We start from the raw sequence: 11703 nt of genomic DNA, 5'->3' as shown, positions 1-11703 counted from the left end.
TCCTTTCTTTTACCAGTTCCATCTATGTGAAGATAGGTCAAAGGTCCTGCTTGACCATGTCTGGCTTCACTTGGAAGCATGAATGAGATATTTCCTCTGAGTTAACCCTCCTCTTTGTAGACCGGACACTGGTTCAAGTCCATCTCGTGGGGTCTCCATGTCCTCCCTGAACAAGAGGACAGGTGACTCACCACAGTTACAGGACATTTTGAGAGATGTTCCATAGTCCCCTAGAACTTAGTTGACCTTGGAGGACAAGGGGCAAAAACTGTCCTTCAAGTCCCTCTGACCACATTAGTATAGGTCTCAAAGTATGGCTATTAAACATCCAATAAGGTTAGTTTCACCAGTCTGGTACTTTTAATTACCATGTGCTATGTAGATAAAGCTTGGATAAAAAACCAAATATTCTCAGATAAACTTTGACTAGATATATATTTTATTCCTTAAACTAGTTGACTAAATTATGACCATAGACATTTTTAAATTATGTGTATATATTTTTTTCTCATGCTTTATATATAACAAACCTACACAGACCTTCATCACTTGCTTAGGCTTTCTCATTTTTTCTATTTTGGAAAATATCCCCATTCCCATATCCTTTTCACATCTTTTACATTCTCATTTTCTTTTGTTTAATAATTATGAGACATAATACCATTAACTAATAAATTTTCCATCTGTTGTGAGACTTCTTTTCCTGGGGATGCTAAGCAATGCTTATTCCCTTTCAAGCTTCTAGTGTCGATCCAATGTTTGATTAAAATTTTACTGGGGAACCAATGAATTTATTGAGCTTACTTACCAAGATAACTGAGGGGAAGCCGAGGTATATGTATGACCTGAGGGTATGTGCACTGGATAGCCTTTACCCAGCATGGGTCACGCCTCTTCTTCCTAGCCTTCCCCAGATTATAAACTTTAGCCCTCCCCAAATCCAGGAGGCCATGTGTGATTAGGTCAGATTCCATACAGTTGGCTGGGAAGAGTGGCTGTAATCCAGGCAATTTCTATAAACGGAAGAAAGTAGGTAGTTTGAGGACTAGCTAGAGGGTGTGGAAATAAAATCACTTCCTTATGGTATTACACCCTGATGTTAAAGCTATATAACAAATTTCTTCCTAAAAGGATGACTGGTGAGAAGTCAGAAACTAAAAAGGCCTGGTGGGTATTAAGAGGGGCTGATGACATGACACAGGACTCACCTTGTCAATGCCTCTGGATTTCCCTCAGCTTCCTAATCACTGTCATCTCCATCAGAAGAATTCACACGAGTCACACAGAATGCAGTGTTGAAGATACTCAGAGTAGAATCTCCCTCAAAACTTCTTGGTATGCTACTTTAAAACAGAGAACTTGTTTGTTTAGAAGGAAGCAGCTAAGCTTAACAGAATGTATTACCTGCTATTAGACTGCTCTTCTCTTAGGAAGCCTGGGGATGGGACACTGCATTCCTTTATCTGCTTCAACGCCCATTTCTTTTCAACTTACATCCTTGAACGTGGGCGCCGTTGTGCACAGTCAAGCACGTGTTCAGCAGCGTTCAGGTAAAACAGTAGTCTCCAACAACGATTGGCAAAGACTTTCAAGAAAGGACTCCAATAGCTCAGGAAATGATAGCAAGAACAGACAAATGGGATTTTATGAAACTGAAAACCTTCTGTACAACAATCAAAAAAATTAACAGAATGAATGGACAGCCCATAGAGGGGAAGAAAATCTTTACCAGCTATACATCTGACAGGAATGAGTATCTACAATGTAGAAAGAAGGGCGGGGGAGAACCCATGAGTCAGGTGTGTGGCACATGCCTTTAATCCTAGCACTTGGGAGAGAGAGAACTAGGAGGTCACAACTTCAGCCACATCAACCCTATTTTTTAAAAATCAAAAATGAACTAAACAAAACAAAAGGATTCCTGTGGTTGCCCTGCTTGTAGCCGAGTGGGCTATGAGAGACAGCAAGGCGGTGGGGGAACCAGCAGGAAAAGGTGTGGGATTCCAGACTGGAGATCCTGGCTGTGAGCAGAGGGAAGAGTGGGAAGCAGTTGGATTTAATTTTAAATGTGGACATGACAACATTTCCTCCTGGTTTAAATCTGGATATAAGAAGGAAGCAAGAACACCAGAGATTCATGACTGAACAAGTTTCTGTAGAGACGGGGAATTCCAGTGAGCCTCAGGCGGACAGTGGGGGACAGCTGAGTCTGGAGAGCAGGAGAAACGCCTGAGCTGGGGAAGTAGACTTGGGAGAAGATGTTAAATGATATTTAAACCCTGGGATATTAATAACATTACCAAGGCCATCCTTAGCTACAGTACGGCAAGAGAACAAGCCCTGAACCCTGGCCCAGTGCTAGTGCACACACTGGAGCAGACTAAACAGCTCTGGGCCTGTGTTAGAAGCCCACAGACCAGGAAGTCTTCATATTTTGGTGCACAGGAACCCCCCTGGACATCTCAACAGGATTCAGGAAATCTGGTGCAGAGCTGAGACCCTGTTTTTATAACAAGCTTGGTGCAGAAGCCACTGGTGCTCAGATCACACAGCTGTGAGGATGCAGACCAGGAGCCCCTGGGAGATGCATTAGCCTCACCTAGAGCTTGTTATATATGTGAGTCCTGGGACAGGTGTGGTGGATCACATCTGCAATCCCAGCACCACTGTAACTGAGACAGGAGGATTGCTTAGAGTTCAAGGCTAGATTGAGTAACTGAATTAGTTACTTTTCTTATTGTTGTGACAGAAATCAGACCGAAGCAACTTAAAGGAAGAAACATTTACTTTGATTCATGATTTAAGAGGGTGCAGTCCATCATGTCAGGAAAGGTACAACGTGTTCATGGCAGCTGAAACATGTGGCTGGGACTCCTTCATGGATCAGGAAGCAGAGAGTGGGATGGCGGCTCTCATCTGCCTTTCTCCTCATCCCTCTTTTAGTCAGTCTGGGTCTCCACCCAGAGAACGTTGCCACTGAATTTCAGTCTAGGCCTTCCCTACTGGTTAATCCTCTCTGGAAACACCTTCATGGACTCATGTATGCACTCAGGCCACATCTTCTTGGAAATTCTAAATCCAGTCAAGCTGAGAAAGATTAACCATCACAGCTACCTAGTGAGTTCCAAGTCAGTCTGGGGTGCAGTGTGAGACTCTGCCAAAAAAAGAAAGAAGGGAAAAAAGTAATGACCGGGCTCCATGCTCCACAGTCTAAGATAGTGGCGTCTGGGAAGGGGCCTGAGTATTTAGGAAGAAAGTTTGTGGCCACTGATGTTAATAATCAGAGCAACACTCACAATGAAGGATAGTCCCAAATGGCGAAGTATGTTTTCCCTAAGACAGTACAAAAGGACATGTGTCATGAGCCCTGAGCTGTCATGGTGACAGATACATATCGTTGTCTCTCCTGTGGGCACGGTCTCTGGTGGAAGACACAGGAAGCAGTTGAGAAGAAGAGGCTCTGAATGGTGCTACGTGAAAATTTCCTGGACTGATCTGACTTTGAGCACAGATAGTGGAATCTGAATTCTTACTATTTAAACATAAAGAAATTATATACGTGATATCAGGTGATAGGAGATTATTTTGGAAAAAGTCAAAGCACCAAGTTTCACAGCAGGAACAGAACCCAACAACCCATCAGCACCAGGTCAACACAGGATCCACTGGGCCCAGGAGCCACTGCTCACACCCTGACACCCAGTGCTGCTCACTGTGGCTGGGACAGCTTCCCCGCTGCTCCTGGAAACTGGATGTGGCGATGTCACCTTGACAAGATGCATTCTATGCAGTTCCAGCTTTTCCTTCTCTCCATGTGCTGAGTGGAGGTCCAGCATGTGGTCATCCAGCTGGTGGATCCGAGGACTTATGCTGTGCCCAGCTGCAGGAAATTTTGGAGAAGTGACAGGGGACTTGGTCTCTGCCTCCTTTCCAGACTCTCACTGGAGTGTTTTCCTACTGTGTGAAGAGAGGTCAGGTGCTGGGACAAGAAGCCAAGATGTGGTAACAGAATGACAAACTAACTAAATTTCATTTCCCTCTCTGGGATGAGGTGAATGCAGACTGATGAGATCCTAGAGGAAACTCCAAGTCCTGAACCTCAGAGAATTTCCAGAGGTGTGACTGTACACGTAGGGCAGAGCTAGGTAACAGGAGACAAGAGCTCCTGCAAGAAGATGACCAGTGCTTTCCAAGAGGCCTGTTTCCAACTGGCTCCTTGTCTGACCTGTGTCTGCTAGGATCATGTTTACACCACCAAAATCATCAACATGAAGATTTGTCCCTCATTTTCATATGTACTTTACAGATTTAGTAAGAACGGCTCCCAAAGTGTGTAACAAAGGTATACTGGTAAACCTTATAGACAAAGACAGGAGATGGGCACATTTACAATCAGGGCTTGAAATTTCCCAGTGAGGCCCAAACCTGTAGCATTATCCTTTCCCTACCTGTGTGCTTCTTCCTCAGCACCACAATGGCAACCACAGCTCCAGTGACCAAAATTCCAAGGAGACCCAGGTCTGCAATGATTCCCACGATGGGGATGGTGGGCTGAGGAGGCTCTGGGAAGGGAAGGGAAGGTGAGGGCCTGACCCCAGCTCTCAGCCCTGACCCTGCTCAGGGGCTCCAGGAGGGCTCCTGCTTTCCCTGACAGCAGGCTCTGTGCCCACACCCTCCTTACCCCATCTCAGGGTGAGGGGCTCAGGCAGCCCCTCATGCTGCACATGGCATGTGTATCTCTGCTCCTCTCCAGAAGAGAACACCACAGCTGCCCACTTCTGGAAGGTTCCATCCCCTGCAGGCCTGGTCTCCACAAGCTCCATATCCTGGGTCAAGTCATCCCCACCCCTCTGCCAGGTCAGGGTGATGTCAGCAGGGTAGAAGTCCAGGGCCCAGCACCTCAGGGTGATATCACCTTTAGGTCTGTTTTTGGGGGCTCTGAAGAAAAGGATCAGAGATGAAAAACCTCTTCCTTCCTCTGGACCACTTGGGCTTTGATGATGCGACCATCCTGAGAATGGACCCTATAGTTGGGTTGGAGATTTAGAGAACAGCACTTATAGGGATTAAGAGACTGCAAAGTGCTTATTTGTGGTAGGACACCTATATCAAAACTCTGCCACCAAGGGTTCATAAACCACTGTGGAAGAAGGGGTGGAAAGACTGTAAGAGCCAGGGGTGCTGGATGACCACAGGAAATAGAGTTTTCCAGACAGCTGGGCAGTTACTCATATAAACTCACAGCAATGTAACAGCATGCATAATACCCATGCAAGCACAAATCAGACAAAAACCCAGCATAGACGAGGGGAAATGGGTAAGAAGCCCCAACCTTAGGTAAAGAATTACTAGCATCTAGTGACTACAGGTAGAGGGAGAGTTGGTTTTCTTTAAGGACATGACACTAAATAGGTTGGCTAGGGTCCAGTGCATGGACTCTCATAATGAGGGATATTTGGGGACACAAATGTAGCTTGGTAAACCTTAACATATATGACAGAATATATGAAATCCAGTGGGGGACTATGGCGGAGGTGCAGATAGGAAAGGGGTTCTAAATATGACCAAGATGTATGAAATTCACAAAAATTCAATTAAGTAATTTGAAAAATGGAGAGTAGCACTTAGCATGAACTTAAGGATTTTAGGAATACCTACTTCTTGGAAAATTCTTGAATAAGGGTATGAGGCCCTATATTTCAGAGTGAGTTAAGACACAGTGACTCCAGGCTGAAGAGATGGCTCAGCAATTAAGAGCACTGGCTCTCTTCCAGCGGTGGGTCCTTGGAACTGGGGCCATCACAGCCAGTTCCTTTACCCCGAGGAGTGTTGCGGAGCAATGATGTCTTTCTTATTGCGTCAGATTATACAGCCTTTCCGCAAGAAGGGAAGAGTCATTGTATCATTCAGTTTCTCTTTTCACAGCACTCAGAGCCCATCTGCCCTGATTCCTCAGCCTTCTCAGCCAGGGTGTGAAGGATTTTTTGTCTTTTCATTATTCCTGATTATTCTGGTTTCCTGTAACGGGCCATTCTTAAGACCCCATTTACATGCTGAATAACAGATTTATTACCCTTCCTCTGTATTAAAGGTTAGACCTGAGGGTTATCCGATAGAGAGTGTGAATAACAAAGGAGCTATAAGGTTCATTAAGAAAGCAATATAATCATAAATCCCTTAAAGTGCCCTAAGATAGGTCGCCTGCCTGAGAAAATAATCTTGGAAGAGAGACCCTCAAGGACACTAGACCCTAGCACGGAGTTAACTCTTGCAGTTGTGCTCCACAGAGTTCCTATAGCAGTCCAAAGCGCCCCTCCCTTTGATGCAGATGCCATCTTTCCACAGAAGGGTATCGGGGACTCACTGCTCCCTGAATAAAGGAGCACATCCCTTGCCTATTGCAGGTCTGGCTCTGGCTCTTATTTCTAAACTTTAAACTCCATTCCTCTTCTGCTCTCCTAAATCTAACATTATCTTTTCTCACTTTGCCTCGCTTTTCACTCTTCTGATTTTGAATCATTACAAGCCCATCTCATGCCTCGAAGGTAGTATTTAGCAGCACGTGTTTAGGAGGCAGTCCCATTTGCTCCCTTGTAGCATGGCAGATGGTGATACAAGTCCAGTCTGAGGACCACCGGAGGAGTTACCCCTCTTACCTGTGCGCTGTAGCATCTCCTTCCCTTTATCCAGGTATCTGAGAAGCCACTCCACACACTCACCCTCCAAGAAAATCTTCCAGGGAATCGTATAACCAGATGCCTGCAAATTTTGCCTGGTCTTCTGAGTCCCCTCTACATCCACTGCAGTCCAGGAGCGCAGGTCCTTGGTCAGGGAAATGTAATCCAGTCCTTCGAGAGCAACATGCAAGTAGCCGTGTAGGAGATGGTGACCTTGCCCTATGTCGCAGCCAAAAGCACTCTGGATGGTGTGAGAGCCTGTTGTATTCAGGGAGTCAAAAAGGTCCCTCAGGTTAGTGCCCCTCATTAGCCCCGCCCATGCCTCATCGACTGTGATTGGTCAGAGCCCATTTCACACTAAAAAGAGGTCAGTAAATTTCCATAGGCTTTTTCAGAACAGCAGGGTCCTGGAACGTCACCAACCCAGAGTGATGCTTGAGTAGACCTGGGGGCCAGGGAGGTCCCTGGAGGTGGGTGGTGCCATCCCTCAGTCCTTTGCTTCCCCAGGCTCACACTCGCTGAAGTTTTTCTCCACCACTTTGTATGCTCCTGGCCATGGGAAGCCCCGCTTCATGGGCTAAGTGGACGATATGCAGGTCTTGATGTTCTACAGCTACACATCACGAGTGAAGCCAACCACAACGGCAGCGTCCTTTCTGGCACAGGAACTGGAACATCTGAAGGAACTTAGGCGGGTGGCCAACAGAGTTATAGATGCCAGAGTTAGAATGCAGACCCTGCTCTCAAACCAGAACCAGAGTGAGGACGGTGAGTGACCCTAGACTCAGGAGGCCTGTCTACCTGTCTACCTGTGTCCAGGCAGAAGGGCCTAAAGGCTGACACAGGATGTGAGCTGGGGAAATACAGCCAGGGGCCAGCAGGAATCCCTAAACAGTGGCTTCCCAGCCACAGACAACTTGAAGACAAGATCTGAGGCTATGAACTTAACCAGAACCCCACTTCCCCTGTACAGTGGCTCCTGGAGCATGTAGCTGTATAACTCATAAATTCTGAACATGTTGGTTCCAGGATCTCCACATACTCTTACAAGCCAGAGAGGCCTTCAGAGAGAGTTTGTGTTATGTTACATTGCTAGCTATGTACCGTAATAAATACTCAAAGATAAGCCAGGTGTGATGGCACTGTCCTGTAGTCCCAATACTTGAGGAGCTGAGCTAGGAGGCTTGCTATAGAGTTTGAGTCCAGCCTGGAGTTCATGAACACCTGCTTCAACAATCAGGAAAAAATAACAAAGAGATATTTTAAAGGTGTAAAGGTCATTTTATCCTTGTTCTAATTTGTTTCTCCATTGCTGTGACAAAACACTCTGACCAATACCAACTTAGGGAGAAAAGGGTTTATTTATCTTACATCTCCAGGGTCACAGCTCATCAAGAAGCCTAAGGTAGGAACTTAGAGCAGGAACCTGGAGACAGGAGCTGGAGCACAGGCCATGGAGGAATGCTGCTTACTGACTTGCTCCCCTGACCCCTGCTCAACCTGCTTTCTTATACAACATAGGTCCACCTGCCCAGGGGTGGCACCACCCACGGTGGGCTGGGCCCTCCCACATCACTCATCAAGAAGATGCCCCTTAGACATAGCCACAGGCCAGTCCAATAGGGGAAATTCCCCAACTGAGGCTCCCTCAACCCAGGTGAGTCAAGTCGACACTAAAGCTATCCAATGCAAACACCACCAAATCATTGGTGTTGGAAAAAGTGCATTAATTAATTATTCCTACTGCAGTTTGGTTCCCCAGCCTGGATTCATACTAAGGTAGCAACACATTAACTCACTGTCAAATGCAATACAGTCAACATGGTAAGAAAATTCTAGAAACATGGAAATATTGTGACCTTGTGGATCCCATGAAGGGATCTAAGTAACTCAAAGAGAATGCTTCAAGCACTACTGTTCTATATTGGGCCTGTGTGTCAGCAGACCACCTCTGAACAAGCCCTAGGATCAATCCCCCGCCCCTCACCTTGTGTCACAGCTACACTTATATCTTGCTAGGCATCTACTACCCCTGACAGATGGGGATCGCTGCTGCTCTCCACATGATTGCCTCACAACTATAGATGTGGTTTCAAAGCCACTAGAGTCTTTCAGATAGCTCGTCAATAACCCAGAGTTGTTCTTCTGTGGTCATGGCTCTTGGAAAGCAGTTTTAGAGGAAAGAGAAAAATTCGCCCTACCCTAGCTTCCCAATAAATCTCCCTCTTCCTTTCAAAGTTCTGTGTCTTACTCTCTTATAAGGAACCAAGTACAATGTGAAGAACATCAGGGTGAATGAAAACCCTAGTGCAAGGAGCTTTGTCTACTAGAGTGGCAGTCTCTACCACCGCACACAGGCGTTGGGGCATGCCTGCTGTAAGAGGGCCCCACAAGGGACTAGAGAAATGGCTCAGCAGTTAAGAGCATTGGCAGCTCTAGCAGAGGACCAGGGTTAGTTACCATATGGTAGCTAACAACTTTCTGTAAATCCGGTGCCAGGGGATTCGACACCCTCTTCTGACCTTCATGGGAATTGTGTGCAGGTGGCGCATTTACATACAAACTAGCAAAACAGTCATATACATAAAATACAATAAAAATGAATGAGAAAACTTTTTTTAAAAAGAGGGCTTAAGGGCTGGAGTGATGGCCTAGTGGTTAAGAGCACTGGATGCTCTTGCAGAGGACCTGGGTTCGATTCCCAGCGCCCACATAGTGGCTAACAACCATCTATAAGTCCAGTTCCAGTGGATCCAATGCCCTCTCCTGATCTCCTCAGACATTGCACAACATGGGTGCACTTACATACATGCAGGCAATACACTCATATACATAAAATAAAAATAATAAATATTTTTAAAAGAGGGTCTAATAAGCATGGAAAATAGAAAATAAAAATAAACCACTGTGTGGATCTCCCAGTCAAAGGGCTGTCCCAGGGTGCCCTCAGCAATCCCATCTCAAGGCAATATAGGTGAAAGTTTCTAAGAATTAGGGGATCTGAGAAGCAGGGGTGTGGACAGTGCTAAGCACAGGGCTTGAAAGCAAGTTAGTGCCTCTGAGGTAGAGAATGGGCCCTGTGGGGGCTGGGGGGGACTTGAAAGCAAGTTAGTGCCTCTGAGGTAGAGAATGGGCCCTGTGGGGGCTGCGGGGGGGGGGAGCACAGAGTGAGAGCAGCATTAGGAAACTATTGTTAGTGCACCTGTCACTCCCATAAATGTGTGTAACTGCTTCTTTGTTTAGGGGAACAGCAGGGACAAGACCAACTCTACACATTGTGAGGTGAACCTTGGAGTACTCTGAGGTGCCTCTTGTCCTAAGCTAGAGCAGGATTTTGCCATCATGTATGTTTAGATCTGGAGGCTTTATGGCCTCCTTCAGTAAGAGCTTTCAGAAGACAGTCACTAAAGATACCTTGTTCTGTATGGTTACAAATGAAGAAATGTGAACATACTTTACCAGGCTGGAGGCTTGGGTAAAGGCTGTGGAATCTAAACCATGTTTAAGTACTGGACAAAATACTGAGGGAAACTCACAGAATGCCTGAGGTGTTCCACTCCAGGTTGATTATCTTGCTGTAAATATAAATCAGAGAGAAACGGCAATTCAAGGTGTAAGGAAATGTAAAAGAAAGAAGAGGGCCGATGAGATGGCTCAGCAGGTAAAGGGACTTGCTGCCAAGCCTGGAGACCTGAGTTTGTCCCCTGGGATCACATGGTGGAAGGGGAGCGCCAACTCCTGCAGGGTGTTCTCTGGCCTCTACACCTACACACACATACAACAAACAAATGTAACAATATCTTTTAAAGATGAATAGAGACTGATCACTGTAAGCAAAAGCACACTGTCATGAGCAAAAACCAAAGAATTTAAGGCACTTGAATCATGTGTTAATCAACTAATTCGATGTCTGAATCCAACTTTCCATCTTCCTTTTATTGACGGGATTGGGGTGACAGGGTGAGGAAGTGAAAACTGACATTTCTCTGAAAAGGGGAGTTTGTTGTAAGTTCCTTTTTCTTCATCTTGTCAGAAGCAATGTTGGACTTCAAAAGAGAAAGGCCTGTGGGTTCTGTGGTCAGTAACAGCCCAAGTTGGATGTGCGTGACGTCCAAAGCTAGATGAGACTTTTTAAAGATGTTATCTTTTCAGAAAGGTTTCTTTTTGCAATATTCTATTATTGTTACCATTCATTACTATTGTGTGTATGTTTGACTCTGTGAAGTCAGTTCTATCCTTTTGGCTCTATGTGGGTTCCAGGGACCAAACTCAGGTCACCAGGCACCTTTACCCGCTGAGACATTTTCCCTTTTCCAAGTGATAGATAGACCAGTGGTTTGACCCTTAGAGAAGGGCAATTATATGCATTTGTTGTTTAACAGAAAACCTCCTACTGGGCTGGAGAAATGGCTCAGTAGTTAGGAGCACTGACTGCTCTTGAGGAGGACTCAAGTTCAATTCCCAGCACTCACATGGTGGCTCACAACCATTTCTAACTCCCCCTCAGCTTCCTGGTCACTGTCATCTCCATCAGAAGAATTCAGATGAGTCACACAGAGTGCAGAGTAAGATACTCAGTTGCAGGGTGTGGTAGCGCATGCCTTTAATCCCACACTCTGGGAGGCAGAGGCAGGTGGATCTCTGGATCTCTATGAGATCGACGCCAGCCTGGTCTACGAAGTGAGTTCCAAGACAGCTGGGGCTACAGAGACACAGTCTCAAAAAGGGCAATTATATGCATTTGTTGTTTAACAGAAAACCTCCTACTGGGCTGGCGAAATGGCTCAGTAGTTAGGAGTAGTGGCTGCTCTTGAGGAGGACTCAAGTTCAATTCCCAGCACCCACATGGTGGCTCACAACCATTTCTAACTCCAGTTCTAGGGAATTTAGCACCCTCTTCTGATCTCTGCAGCTACCGGGCATGTACATGGTGTACTCAACACACACACACAACACACACATACACACACACACACACACACACAAAAAAAAAAAAAAAAAGAATACAAAAAAAAACAAAATTACT

At 45.8% G+C, this 11703-nt stretch overlaps 1 pseudogene; it reads right to left on the bottom strand.

Annotated features, from left to right (window-relative positions):
- Window positions 1-2315: 2315 nt before the first annotated feature.
- LOC103729790 overlaps window positions 2316-11703 on the bottom strand; it is a 41764-nt pseudogene continuing 32376 nt past the window's right edge.

This window comes from Nannospalax galili, unplaced genomic scaffold (assembly GCF_000622305.1).
Source record: "Nannospalax galili isolate Female #2095 unplaced genomic scaffold, S.galili_v1.0 scaffold1573, whole genome shotgun sequence".
Lineage (NCBI taxonomy): Eukaryota > Metazoa > Chordata > Mammalia > Rodentia > Spalacidae > Nannospalax > Nannospalax galili.
This window is presented reverse-complemented; position numbering and strand designations above follow the sequence as displayed.